Raw genomic sequence first — 14,936 nt, forward strand, 5'->3', positions numbered from 1 at the left:
GATGTTATTTTCTGTTGCTGTTGTTGTTAAGTGCCATCCTAGTGGTTGTGAGGTCATATCTCATTGTGGTTTTGATTTGCATTTCCATAATCATTAGTGATGTTGAGCATTTTTATTGTGTTTATTTATTATTTGTGTATCATCTTTGGAAAAATATCTATTCAGATCATTTGCCAATTTTCTCATTGGTTTGTTTGATATTTGTTGTTGAGTTATATGATATATATATATATATATATTTTCTAAATATCAGTCCCTCATGAGATATGTGATATGCAGATATTTCCCCCATTCTGTGGATTGCCTATTTTTGATGCACAAAATTTTAATGAAGTTGAAGTATTTAGGTTTTTTTGGAATATAATTATTTTGCAATGTTATGTTAGTTTCTGCTGTACAATACTGTGAATTAGCTGTATGTATACACATATCCTCTCCCTGGGCTATTTGTTTTTGTGTGTGTTGTATGTGCTTTTGGTGTTATAACAAAGAAATCATTCAAAATCCTGTCATGAAGTTTTTTGCCCTGTGTCTTCCTCTAAGAGGTTTATAGTTTCAGTCCTTATATTTAGACTGTTGATCCATTGGGGCTTAATTTTTGCATACGATGCAAAGTAAGGGTCCAGTTTCACTATTTTGCATATGGAATGCAGTTTTCCCAACATTTTGTTGAAAGGTTGTCCTTTCCCCATTGAATTGTTTTGATACCCATGTTGAAAGTCACTTGACCATACCTGCAGGGGTTTACATCTGGGCTCTTATTCTGTTCCCTTGATTTGTGTGTCTGTCTTTATATCAGAGGCATGCTGTTTTGATTACCCAAGCTTTGCAGTAGGTTTTAAAATGGGGGCTTATGTGTGAGCACAAGTGGATTTTTATATGGATTGCATTGAATTTGTAGATTACTTTGAATAGTAGCCTAACAATATTAAGTCTTCAAGTTCATAAACACAGCATGTCTTTCCACTTACTTGTGTCACCTTTAATTTCTTTCAACAGTGCATTAAGGTTTCAATGTACAGTTTCCTCACCTCTTTGGTTAACTTTATTCTATGTATGGTAGTCTTCTTGATACTATTATAAATGTAATTGTTTTCTTAATTTCCTTTTTGGATTCTTTGAGAATGTGTAGAAAAACAAAAGATACTTGTGTATTGGCTTTGTGTTTTGTAATTTTGCTGAATTTGTCTATTAATTCTGACAGGATTTGGGGCATGTCAGAGTATGTGTGTGTGTGTTTAAAATCTTCAAGATTTTTCCAAATATAAGATCATGTCCTCTATGAAGAGAGATAATTTTATTTCTACCATTCTAATTTGCATGTCTTTTAATTCATTTCCTTGCCTAAATGGTCTGGCTAGGACTTCTAGTACTATATTAAATACAAGAGACAAAAGTAGGCATCCTTGTCTTATTCATGATCTTAGAGGAAAATTTTTTCAGTATTTTACATTGAATGTGATGTTAGGTTTGTTATTTTCATTTGCTAAGTTTTGTCTGACTCTTTTGTGACTCAGTGGACTGTAGCACATCAGGATCATTTGTCCATAGGATTTCCCAGGCAAGAATACTGGGGTAGGTAGATTTTTCCTTCTCCAGGGGATCTTCCAACCCAGGAGTCAAATCGCTTCTCCTGCATTGGCAGGTGGATTCTTTACCACTGAGCCACCAGGGAAGCCCTTGTTATTTTCCCATATGGTGTAAATTATGTTGAGGTTTGTGCATACATGCATGCTCAGTCATGTCTGACTGTTTGTGACCCCATGGACTGTAGCCCACCAGGCCCCACTGTCCATGAGATTTTTCAGGCAAGAGTACTGGAGTGGGTGGCTATTTCCTTCTCCAGCTGATCTTCCCAACCCAGAGATCAAACCTGCGTGTCCTGCATTGACAGGTGGATTCTTTACCACTGAGCAAACAGGGAAGACATTGTTATTACCCCGAGTTCAGTTCAGTTGCTCAGTCATGTCCAGCTCTTTGCGACCCCATGGACTGCAGCACACCAGGCTTCCCTGTCCATCACCAACACCCAAGAGCTTGCTCAAATTCATGTCCGTCGAGTTGGTGATGTCATCCAACCATCTCATCCTCTGTCGTCCTCTTCTCCTCCTGCCTTCAATCTTTCCCAGCATCAGGGTCTTTTCCAATGAGTTAGTTCTTCACATCTGGTGGCCTAAGTATTGGAGCTTCAGCTTCAGCATCAGTCCTTCCAATGAATATTCAGGACTGATTTCCTTTAGGATTGATTGGTTTGATCTCCTTGCAGTCCAAGAAACTCTCAGGAGTCTTCTCCAACACCACAGTTCAAAAGCATCAATTCTTCTGCACTCAGCTTTCTTTATAGTCCAACTCTCACATCCATACAGGGCTACTGGAAAAACCATAGCTTTGACTAGACGGACCTTTGTCAGCAAAATAATGTTATTTTCCTATACTAATTTATGTTGAGGTGTGTGCATGCATGTGTTCTCAGTGATGTCTGCCACTTTGTGACCCCATGGACTGTAGCCCACCAGGCTTCTCTGTCTGTGGGATTTTTCAGGCAAGAATACTGGAGTGGGTTTGCTCCTCCAGGGGATATTCTCAACCCAGGATTAGAACCCAACTCTTGTGTGTCTCCTGCATTGACAGACAGATTCTTTATCACTGAGCCACTTAGCAAGCAAGGTAGTTTCCTTCTGTTCCCTGTTTGTTGGGTATTTTTTATCATCAAAGTTTGTTGAATTTTGCCATTTTTTATCCTGCATTGATTGAGATAATTGTTTTTTTAATTCATTCTGTTAATGTATATTATATTGATTTTCATATATTGTACCATTTTTTGGATTACAAGAATAATTCCCACTTGGTCTCAGTGTGTGATATTTTTAATATGCTGTTTAATTGAATTTTGGTGAGGGTTTTTATATCAATATTCATAAAGTATATTCATTTTCATTATTTATAGTTTCTTTGTCTGGCTTTGGTATCAAGCTAATATAACCTCATAGGAGTTAGGAGACAATCCTTCCTCTTCAATTTTTTAGAAGAATTTGAGAAGTATTGTTGTTCATTCTTCTTCACTAAGGGAGCCATTTGGTCTTCAGCTTTCTTTGGGAAAATGTTGGGAAGTCTTTGATTATTATTCAATCTCCTTATGAATTATAGATCAATTTAGAATTTCTGTTTCTTCATGATTCAGTGTTTGTAGGTGATATTTCTAGGTATTTGACCATTTCTTCTAAGTTTTCCTATTTAAATATAACTGTTTATAGTACTCATAATATTTTTTATTTTTGTAATATTGATTAGTCCCCTTTGATTTCTGATTTTAGCTATTTGATCCTTATCTATGTTTTTCTCTTAATCTTTCCAGATAAAATTTCGCCAATTTTGCTTACCTTTTTGAAGAAGCAAATCCCGTTTTCTGTGTTTTTTCTGTTGTTTTTATAGTTCTGTTTTGTTACTTCTATGCTAGTATTTATTTCCTTTTTTTCTGCTAGCTTTGAGTTTAGTTCCTTCTTCTTTTTCTAATTCCATAAACTATATAGTTTGTTTACTTGGAATCTTTCCTTTTCTGTAACGTGATCACTTTACACTTTATTCTTGCTTCTTGGCACTGATTTTGCTGCAGCCCATAAGTTTCAGTATACTGTGCGTCAATTTTTATTTGCCTCAAGATATTTTATACTTTCCATTGTGATTTCTTCTCTGACTTATTGGCTCTTTAAGAGTATGCCATTTAACGTTCACGGATTTATGAATTTTCCATTTTTCTTTATGCTGTTGATTTTTTCATTCCCTTATGATTTCAAAATACATTTGGTATGATTTCAGTATTTTAAAATTTTTTAAAACTTGTCTTATGGCCCAACATATTGTGTATCCTGATTATGTCCCATATACACTTGAGAAAAATGTATATTCTGCTGTGGTTTACCGAGTGTTTTGCATATGTCTGTTAGGTCCAATTGATCTTTAGTTTTGTTTGAATCTTCTGTTTACTTTCTGATCTCTCTGTTGTTCTATCCTGTCTTGAAAGTGAGGCACTGAAGTCTCCTACCATTTATTGCAGAGATGTTTATGTCTGCTTTCAATTCTGTAAATGTTTGCATCATATATTTTGTGCATCTGAAGTTTGACACATGTGTGTTCATAATTATGTTTTTTTGGTTAACTCACCCTCTTTTATGTAATGCCTTTATTTTGTTATATAACATCTTTATTTCATTATATAATGTCTTTCATGTCTTTATTTTATTATAGAATATCCTTACTCAAGGTCTACTGGTTAAGTGTTAATTTTGTCCAAAATTTACCTTCACAGAAACATCTGGAATAATGTGTGACCAAACATCTGAGTACCATGGCCCAAATTGTCACATAAAATTGACTATCAAAGATAGTTTTACTAAATATAAAATTCTCAGTGGACACCTTTTTTTTTAATTTCAGCATTTTAAATATATCATCCCACTGCCTTCTCCATTGTAAAGTTTCTGCTAATACGTCTTCTGGTTGTCTTATTGAAAATCCTTTGTATGTGATGACTCACTTTCTATTTTGGCTTTCAAATTTCTCACCTCGTTTGGGACTTTTGACAGTTTTTTATTCTGTCTTTCAATATGAGTCTCATTTTGTTTATCTTCCTTGGCATTCATAGAGCTTCTTTGATTTGCAAATTCATATATTTCCTCAAATTTGAGAGTTCAGCCAATTTTTCTTCAAATAATCTTTCTGTTCCTTTCTCTCTTCTTTTTCTGGGAATTCCATAATGAATATATTAGAACATTTTATGGGATTTTATAAGTTTCTTAGTCTCTGTTCACTTATCTTCATTCTCTTTCATTTTGTTCCTCAGGCTCAATTATTTCAAATGACATCTTTAAATTTTGCTGATTCTGCTTTCTTTTTTAAAGGTCTATTTTTGAACCCTTCTCGGGAACTTTTTGGGCTTTCCTGCTGGCTTCAGATGGTAAAGAATCCACCTGCAATGCAGGAGACCTGAGTTCAGTCCCTGGGGTGGGAAGATTCCCTGGAGAAGGGACTGGCAATGCATTCCAGTATTCTTGCCTGGGGATTCCCCATGCACAGAGGAGTCTGGCGGGCTATAGTCCATAGGCTTACAAAGAGTCAGACACGACTGAATGGCTAAGCACTGCACAGTAAACTTTTCAAGTTGGTTGTTTTATTTGTATGCAACCCCCCCATTCTGTTTCTTTGATTATTTCTATGCCTTCATTGATATTTTATTCATGGATTGTTTTCCTTATTTCCTTTAGTTCTTTGTCTATATTTTCCTTCATATCTTTGAGCAAATTTTAAAAGCATTGTTTTAAAACTTTTGTCCAATAAAGCTAATATGAATGTTTCTTTGGGGAAAGTTTCTGGGAATTTATTTTTTGTCCTTTGAATGGGCCTTGTTTCTCTATTTCCTTTGTATGCCTTGTTGAAAATATGACGTTTGTAAAATAGTCACATGTTCCAGTCTTTGCAGACTTGCATGGAAATCTCTTACTAATTGCTACTGCTGCTGCTAAGTCACTTCAGTCGTGTCCAATTCTGTGTGACCCCATAGATGGCAGCCCACCAGGCTCCCCAGTTCCTGGGATTCTCCAGGCAAGAACACTGGAGTGGGTTGCCATTTCCTTCTCCAGTGCATGAAAGTGAAAAGTGAAAGTGAAGTCACTCAGTCGTGTCCGACTCTTCACAACCCCATGGACTGCAGCCTACCAGGCTCCTCTGCCATGGGATTTTCCAGGCAAGAGTACTGGAGTGGGGTGCCATTGCCTTCTCCCTCTTACTAGTTAGTGAACTCCTTAAACTTGAGTTCAACCCAAGGTGAATATACTTAAGGTTTTCTTGTGTCTTTTCTGGACACGCATCCCATCTGGGTCAGTGTATCCCACCTCTTCCACCTTTTTCCCTTTGGTAACCTTAAGTTTGTTTTCTATGTCTGTGAATCTATTTCCATTTCCTAAATAAGTTCATTTGTGTCATTTTTTTAGATTCCATGTATAAGTGATATCATTTGCTGTTTGTTTTTTTGGTCTGGCTTGCTTCATTTATGATAATCTCTAGGTCCATCCATTTTGCTACAAATCACATTATTTTATTCTTTTTTATGACTTAGTAATATTATATTATATATAATTTTATATATATGTATTTATATATATATATATATATATAATATACATGCCATATCTACTTTTCAATTCATCTGTTGATGAACACTTAAGTTGCTTCCATGTCATGACAATTTTAAATAGTACTTCAATTTACACTGGGTTGGATGTATCTTTTCAGATTATGTCTTTCTCCACATATATGCCTAGGAATGGGATTGTAGGATCATATAGTAGCTCTATTTTTAGTTTATTAAGGATCTTCCATACTATTCATAGTGGTTTTACCAGTTTACATTCCCATAAACAACGTAGTGGGTTGTTTTTTCTCCACACCATCTTCAGCATTTATTATTTATAGACTTTTTTATGTTGGCTATTCTGACAGGTATGAGATGATACCTCACTGTAGTTTTGATTTGAACTCTAATAATTGGCAGTGTTGAATATCTTTTTAGGTACCGTATGGCCATCTGTATGTCTTCTTTGGAGAAATGTCTATTTAGATCTTCTACCCATTTTTTTTTTGCACTCTAATCCTAGGTTTATTCAACACAATTATTTTATTCTACACAACAAAATGGAAACACAGCATTATCTAAAATGCTGCAAAGTTAAAAAACTCAAAACAGAAAATTAATAATACTGACTGTACAAGAAAAGCCAGAAAAGAATGTACATGTTGCCAAGGTAACCTGCACAACCACCATGAATACCAAAACAACAGGGGGTTTTGTGATGACCTATCAGAGCTGGTTTCCAACTTACTCACCATTTCGGAAAGAAAGGGAGATGTGGGTGTGTTTGTGTGCACACATGTGTATAAATGAGTACATGTGAAAAGAATCATTTTGGGCAGATAACAGGCAGTATTTGACCCTAAAGATCAGAGGACTCAAGCAGGGAAACAGGGCCAGGCTAACAGGAAAGGCCATTGTGTAAAAGCATTCCCTTTCCTGTAGAACTCTGCAGGCCAGCAGGTTAGGGCCTGACCAGACCACCAGAGGGGCCCCAGATCATCTGTGGAATGGCAAAACAAGCTCCCACCTGGAGCTGTAACACCACCTGAAGCCCTCTGTTCATCCCTGCTGACTTTGCTGCTAAACTGACTCTCAGGAACTAGAAGTGTGAAATCTTTCTAGCCAAAAAACTAGAGGTCATACTTATAAGCACTACCCCAAACCAACAACACACCTGCAACCTGAATCATGCTGACAGAGGAAATATCTCAGTTGGTTGCTTCACCTTCGAAGCCTGCCCCCAAGTGAGGGATTTCTTTCCTGGAAATACTCATTCAACTAGAAAAGTGACATGAGTGTGTTAGATGGGATACAAGTCAAAGGGGCAGGACTTCAGTGGCCCTGCTTATAGGGAAGAGTCAGAGCTGGAGTGGCTCCTTTGGCGGGCCACAGGGGGAGCAGGCTTGCCTTTGCAAAGAAGCCCTGTGCCAAGGGGAAAGTGACCTTCTCCTCATCCATGGCAGTGACCTGTGCCATGTGAGAGGTGGTTCTCCTGAGAGGACTGATTGGAATTGCCAGTGGAGCTGGCCGAGGCCAGGGGGCCAGCACAGCGCGGGCAGTGCTCTCCTGACCATCGATTTGTCCTCCATCCATGTGCTTCAGTGCCTTTTCCACCTCATCTGGATTCTCAAACTCCATACATGTGTTGTCTTTAGACAGATGGGGCTGCATCCTTTCCACAGACGTGTCAATCATTAATTTTCCCAGAGTTGGAGTATATCTTCATGATGTGATCCTTGGTCACATTCATGGTGAGCCTCCTGATGTGCACTTTGGTGGGTTTGGGGGAAGGTCTCTGCCTTTTCTTTTTTTTTTCATCTCTTTTGGGAGGTTTGAATTTGGAGGGGAAGCCCTACCTATTGTCATATTTGCCCTGAGAAGGACTCTGAGAGCCAGAGGTGCTGCTGGAGCTGGAGCTGCAGGATATGCTGCAACTTCTGAGAGGCTGGATGCTGAGGATGAGCCGGAGCTACCACTGGAAGCACTGCACCACTTTTGAGTTTCACACCAGTCATGATCCTTCTCTCTTGACTCCTTGGTGGTCACTTTATCTCTAAAGCGATCCTTGGAGTTTTATCAGAGTGATCTTTGCATTTGGTAGGAGAAGGAGCAGGAGCCCTAGTGCTGGACCTTTTATTATTTTCTTTGACTCCTAGCAAACTTCTCTTTCACCTCTGATAAATCCATTCTCCCCTTCTGAGGTGTTCAAAGAAGCAATGGGGACCTCACTTATCTGAGCTCTCACTTCTAACTTGAGTCTGAGAAATGATCCCTGATCAAGTGAAATTTACACCAAAGTGCAGAATCTTCCCACCTCTATAACCTCCTCCCGCTGTACTCAGCCTCTAGAGCCAGCCATTTCTCTGTTCTGCCCATTTTTTGATTGGATTGTTTTACTTGTTTGTTTATTGAGTTGTATGAGCTGTTTGTATGTTTTAATTTGAGATTAATCTCTTGTCAGTTACATCATTTGCTAATATTTTCTCTGATCCTGTAGGTCTTTTTGTTTTATGGTTTCCTTTGCTGGGCAAAAGCTTTTAAGTTTAATTAGGTCCCATTTGTTTATTTTTGTTTTATGTCCCCAAGTGAAATGTCTTGATTTCCCAAAGTTTCTACCCAGCTTTATTTTGGGATCTCACATTTTCGATTTGTATTTCTCAGTCCACACTGCTTTCCCCTGGGGTCTGTGGATCAGCAGTTCCCTGCAGTTTTTACAGTGTTCACCACTATTTCTTTGGTTTCTATCCTTGATTCTTTATTTCTATTTCTCTTCTGATCTTTGGGTCAGGTGAGAGACAAACTAGTCCTTCAGGCAGCCCCAAAACAAGGTAGAACATTCCAAACAAATTCTACTCTGTTCCTTCCGTCGAAAGTAAGAGAACTGACAATGGCCTGATTTCTCCTGGCTCTGCTTCACCACACTGGGGAAGGAATCAGTTGCTATTCCTTGCTATTCTTTGGAACTCTGCATTCAGATGCTTATATCTTTCCTTTTCTCCTTTGTTTTTTGCTTCTCTTCTTTTCACAGCTATTTGTAAGCCTCCCCAGACAGCCAATTTGCTTTTTTGCATTTCTTTTCTATGGGGATGGTCTTTATTCCTGTCTCCTGTACAATGTCACGAACCTCTGTCCATAGTTCATCAGGCACTCTATCTATCAGATCTAGGCCCTTAAATCTATTTCTCACTTCCACTGTATAATCATAAGGGATTTGCTTTAGGTCATACCTGAATGGTCTAGTGGTTTTCCCCACTTTCTTCAATTTAAATCTGAATTTGGCAATAAGGAGTTCATGATCTGAGCCACAGTCAGCCCCCGGTCTTGTCTTTGCTGACTGTATAGAGCTTCTCCATCTTTGGCTGCAAAGAATGTAATCAGTCTGATTTCGGTGTTGACCAGCTGGTGATGTCCATGTGTAGAGTCTTCTCTTGTGTTGTTGGAAGAGGGTGTTTGCTATGACCAGTGGATTCTCTTGGCAAAATGCTATTAGCCTTTGCCCTGCTTCATTCCGTATTCCAAGGCCAAATTTGCCTGTTACTCCAGGTGTTTCTTGACTTCCTGCTTTTGCATTCAAGTCCCCTATAATGAAAAGGACATCTTTTTTGGCTGTTAGTTCTAAAAGGTCTTGTAGGTCTTCATAGAACCGTTCAACTTCAGCTTCTTCAGCGTTACTGGTTGGGGCATAGACTTGGATTACTGTGATATTGAATGGTTTGCCTTAGAAACGAACAGAGATCATTCTGTCGTTTTTGAGATTTCATCCAAGTACTGCATTTCGGACTCTTTTGTTGACCATGATGCCGACTCCATTTCCTCTAAGGGATTCCTGCCCACAGTAGTAGATACAATGGTCATCTGAGTTAAATTCACTCATTCCAGTCCATTTTAGATCGCTGATTCCTAGAATGTCGACATTCACTCTTGCCATCTCCTGTTTGACCACTTCCAATTTGCCTTGATTCATAGACCTAACATTCCAGGTTCCTATGCAATATTGCTCTTTACAGCATCGGATATTACTTCTATCACCTGTCACATCCACAACTGGGTATTGTTTTTGCTTTGGCTCCATCCCTTCATTCGTTCTAGAGTTATTTCTCCACTGATCTCCAGTAGTATATTGGGCACCTATCGACCTGGGGAGTTCCTCTTTCAGTATCCTATCATTTTGCCTTTTCATACTGTTCATGGGGTTCTCAAGGCAAGAATACTGAAGTGGTTTGCCAGTCTCTTCTCTAGTGGATCACTTTCTGCCACACCTCTCCGCCATGACCCCCCTGTCTTGGGTAGCCCCACACGGCATGGCTTAGTTTCATTGAGTTAGACAAGGCTATGATCCATGTGATTAGACTGAATAGGGAACTGCAAATAAAGATGTTATGAAATGTCTTATTTTTCTGTCAATTTATTAATACATATTTTAATTAAATATTAAAAAGTATTATCATCCTAATAAAATATATTTTCTGCCATATGTTTCTACATCTACACGATCCCTTGATATATCTGACTCTTTTGAATGTGACTTTTTCTGGATTGAGTGCTTATTTAGTTGCTGTAAATCATTGACTCATTTCCAGAGCTTGTATAAAGCTGTTTTAGCCATTCTGTAGTTATTTATTTGATATTCCTGTGAAAGATTGAGGATATGGGTGGTACTCTCATAGATTCCTAGTCTACCATCTTTCTGATCCATTATTCTTGTATTTATTTCATCCATTTTATCTATTTCATTTTCTCTTTCTAGAATCCCTATTATTCAGACAGACCTCTTGGACTGATCCTCTTACTTTTCTACTTTTTATAACCTATTTCCTCCTTTCTTAATTTTCCCTTTTTTATGGAATATTTACTAAGTTTTTCCTTCTAATTCTATTTTTTAAATTATGTAGTCAAAATTCTAAAATGCACACTAAAATATACAACAACAGTTCTTAGATAATAGATGCAATTTAGTTAATAGATGTAATTTATTCTCCTTTTCTGAGAATACTAATATCACATAGATTTGATGTTTTTTATGGGAGTATAGTTGCCTTACACTTCTGTGTCAATTTCTGTTGTACAGCAAAGTAAATCAGCCATACTTATACATATAGCCCCTCTTTTTTGGATTTTCTTCCCATTTAGGTCACCATAGAGCACTGAGTTCTCTGCAAAACTTGGTATGAGGACCTTCATTTCCCAATTTTTCAATCAGGTAGTCCTGAATCCTTAGCTGTACTTATGTCCCTGAATATAAAATCTCTCTAGTTTAACTTTTCTGCAAAATAAATCTTTAATCTCCCATCTCCTACAAAGAGGTGGAAGAGTCACTTGGTTACATATGGTTGCCAAAAGTTCTGTTCACATAATTATGCCTTTAAAACAATTATTTAAGTCATGTTTCCAATTCTCTGCCTTTTTAGTGTTCTATATTGTGAATCAGCTTTCTTGTTTCCTTGCAGTAAATTTCAACTTTATGATATTTGTTGTCCATTACCTTTTATTCATCTGCTTTCCTGCTTCCATTTTTTTTTATATGTCACTGCTATTTTCTTTCTTTCTTTCTCATTGTCTTTACATGGTTTTTTCATTTTTTATTATGGTACTCAGTTGCAGGGAGGAAGCAAAAAATTAATATGTTGAAACAATTTAACTTATTCTTTTTAATCTGAGGTAAACATTGATATTTTAAATTGAGCTGACTAGTATTCACAATATATATTAGATATGTGAAAAGAAGGTAAGATAAGGTGAAAAGTAGGGAATATGCAGTTTTGGAACATATATTCTGTTAGAGACAGGGGAGTTTTAACCCTTGGAAAATGTCAGTTATAAATCATGCTGAATTCTGATTGACTTCCCTCTCAAGTGAATACTTTTTGTAGCCATCATCAGTGGATCATGAAGATTAAAATGTGTTAACCATCCCAGATAATGTCACAGTGTAACATTTAATTTAATTTATTGTTTCTCTTTTATAGACGAGGAAAGTGAGTTTAAAGAACTAAGATAGTTTACTCAAGGTCATATAATCCATAAGTGCCAGAGCTTTGCTATTCCCAGGCTGTTTCCTGAATCAAAGTCCAGTGCCTTTTCTATTTTGCCATGATGCCTCCTGAGGACCATAAATGTGTCACTATGAAATAATTAAAATCATATGCATCGGAATATGGTTGTATTAGATTAAGCTATCTGAATCCATGAAACCTAATAACATCTGTCACTCCGTCATTCCAAATATTGTGGGACCACCCATTTTATATAAAATTTTATTAATTATTTCCTATTTATTCTAATATTCCTGATGTTTAAAAAAAGCCATGAGAGTTAAAGAGTATCTTACTTATCTAAAATCATTATACTTATCTAAAAACATTGGAATTAGAGTAAAAAATAACATTTCTCCCTATATTTTTAAATTTAAATCACAGACAATTACCTTATACTTGCTTTAACAAATTGGTTAATTTTAAGCAGCTAGAAATTATACTGATGTTACTTCAACAGTTTAGTATTATTTTTTTTTGCATAAGATTTTATCAGTTCAGTATTAAAGATCACTATTATTTTTTTTAACTAAGTAGTATTTTCTGTTGCTTTGCAATTATTGCATTTTTATATTTATGATTATCTTAAACCATTATACCAATTTCTATACAATAATATATTCAAATGTATAGTCAAAGTGATATAGGATGAGAAATACTTTCTGCTGAGCAGTGTTTATCCTTTCTTCTCTATAAAGATTTCCTTTCAGAATGATTGGTATAATTTCTTTCTCTTACAATATTCAAGTGTAAGTTCAACAAACCTTAGTTTGAAAGATTAGGAAGTTTGACAGTCTCTTTCTACTATTTAGTTAATATCAGGTAATACCATTGTGTTTGTGATGCAAACCTTTCTGCACTAGTTAATTCATTTCCTCTAAAATGAAACATGAGCAATTCTGGGAGTACTGAGTGAGAGGAGTGCTTTTGCAATCCCACAGGAAGTAGCATCTTTTAACTTTCATGATTTTCATAAGAATAACCTTTTTCAATCCCAGCTTATACCAACTCTTTGGTATTTGTAAAAAAAAAAAAGTAGTTATGACAAATTCTTAAATCCATTGGATCAAACTTTGCATAGTTATCCAAATATTCTATTTTTATTATCCAATTACTTCTGCCTGCTGATTTTTCTTTTGTCTACTTAACCAAGAATTGAAAGAGATATATTGAAATCTTCCACTATAATTGTGAATTTGTTTATTTCTCTTAATTCTGTCAAACTTTGTTTTCCTCATTTTGAGGTTATTTTATTACCTGATTATAATTGATATGTAGTGTTTTTGGTAAGTTGAAACTTTTATTATTATATATTTACCTTCTCCATTCCTAATAATGTTTTTTTCTTCATATTTTCTGTTGTCTGATGTTAGTATATATGCTCAACTATATTTTAGTTTAAATTTTCCATAGATACTTTTTCATACACACACACACACACACATATATATATATATATAAATGAAAATAGGAAATTGCTGGTCCAGTTCTGTAGTCCATTTATTTTTACTATATTTATTGATATAACTGGGCCTATTTCTAGCTTCTACTTTTTCCCAGTTCTAATCTTGTTTACTTTCTGTTTTTTCATAACAAATATCTATATTTTTCCTTTCCTTTGACTTATTATTTTGAAATAATTTCAAATTACAGAAAAGGCACATATATTACAAATTATTCCTAAATACCCTTCACCTATTCCCCAGATGTTATCGTCTTATATAATCATAGCACAGTTATCAAAACAGGAATTTAATTAACATTCATACCATACTGGTAGCTCAGATGGTAAAAAATCTGCCTGCAGTGTGAGAAACCCAGGTTCAGTCCCTCCAGTCAGGAAGATCCCCTGGAGAAGGAAATGGTAACCCATTCCAGTATTCTTGCCTGGAGTATTCCATGGACAGAGGAACCTGGTGGATTACTGTCCATAGGGATGCAAAGAGTCACGCAGGACTGAGTGACTAACACTTTCACTTTCATCAGTTCAGTTCAGTTTAGTTCTGTCGCTCAGTCATGTCTGACTCTTTGCAACCCCATGAATCACAGCACGCCAGGCCTCCCTGTCCATCACCATCTCCCGGGGTTCACTCAAACTCACGTCCATCAAGTTGGTGATGCCATCCAGCCAACTCATCCTTTGTCGTCCCCTTTTCCTCCTGCCCCCAATCCCTCCCAGCATCAGAGTCTTTACCAATGAGTCAACTCTTCGCATGAGGTGGCCAAAGTACTGGAGTTTCAGCTTTAGCATCATTCCTTCCAAAGAAATCCTAGGGCTGATCTCCTTCAGAATGGACTGGTTGGATCTCCTTGCAGTCCAAGGGACTCTCAAGAGTCTTCTCCAACACCACAGTTCAAAAGCATCAATTCTTCGGAGCTCAGCTTGCTTCACAGTCCAACTCTCTCATCCATACATGACCACTGGAAAAACCATAGCCTTGACTAGACAGACCTTTGTTGGCAAAGTAATGTCTCTGCTTTTCAATATGCTGTCTAGGTTTGTCATAACTTTTCTTCCAAGGAGTAAGCGTCTTTTAATTTCATGGCTGCAGTCACCATCTGCAGTGATTTGGGAGCCCCCCAAAATAAAGTCTGACACTGTTTCCACTGTTTCCCCATCTGTTTCCCATGAAGTGGTGGGTATTAATCTATCTGTGAGCCATATTCATGTTTTACCAGTTGTGCAATGTTTTTGATTTGTCCAGGATCCAGTCCTAATATTGCCTAGGTTTTAGTTGTGTCATTTTGTGTTTGATTTTAATTTTAAAATCTTTTTT

At 36.8% G+C, this 14,936-nt stretch overlaps 1 protein-coding gene and 1 pseudogene across 1 annotated transcript in view; one reads left to right on the top strand and one right to left on the bottom strand.

Moving 5' to 3' along the window:
• LRRIQ3 (leucine rich repeats and IQ motif containing 3) overlaps positions 1–14,936 on the top strand; it is a 216,186-nt gene that overhangs the window by 143,565 nt on the left and 57,685 nt on the right. The window lies entirely within an intron of this gene.
• LOC129655823 (RNA-binding protein with serine-rich domain 1-like) overlaps positions 7,473–14,936 on the bottom strand; it is a 33,101-nt pseudogene continuing 25,637 nt past the window's right edge.

The sequence above is a fragment of the Bubalus kerabau genome, chromosome 6 (assembly GCF_029407905.1).
Source record: "Bubalus kerabau isolate K-KA32 ecotype Philippines breed swamp buffalo chromosome 6, PCC_UOA_SB_1v2, whole genome shotgun sequence".
In the NCBI taxonomy this organism is placed as follows: domain Eukaryota; kingdom Metazoa; phylum Chordata; class Mammalia; order Artiodactyla; family Bovidae; genus Bubalus; species Bubalus kerabau.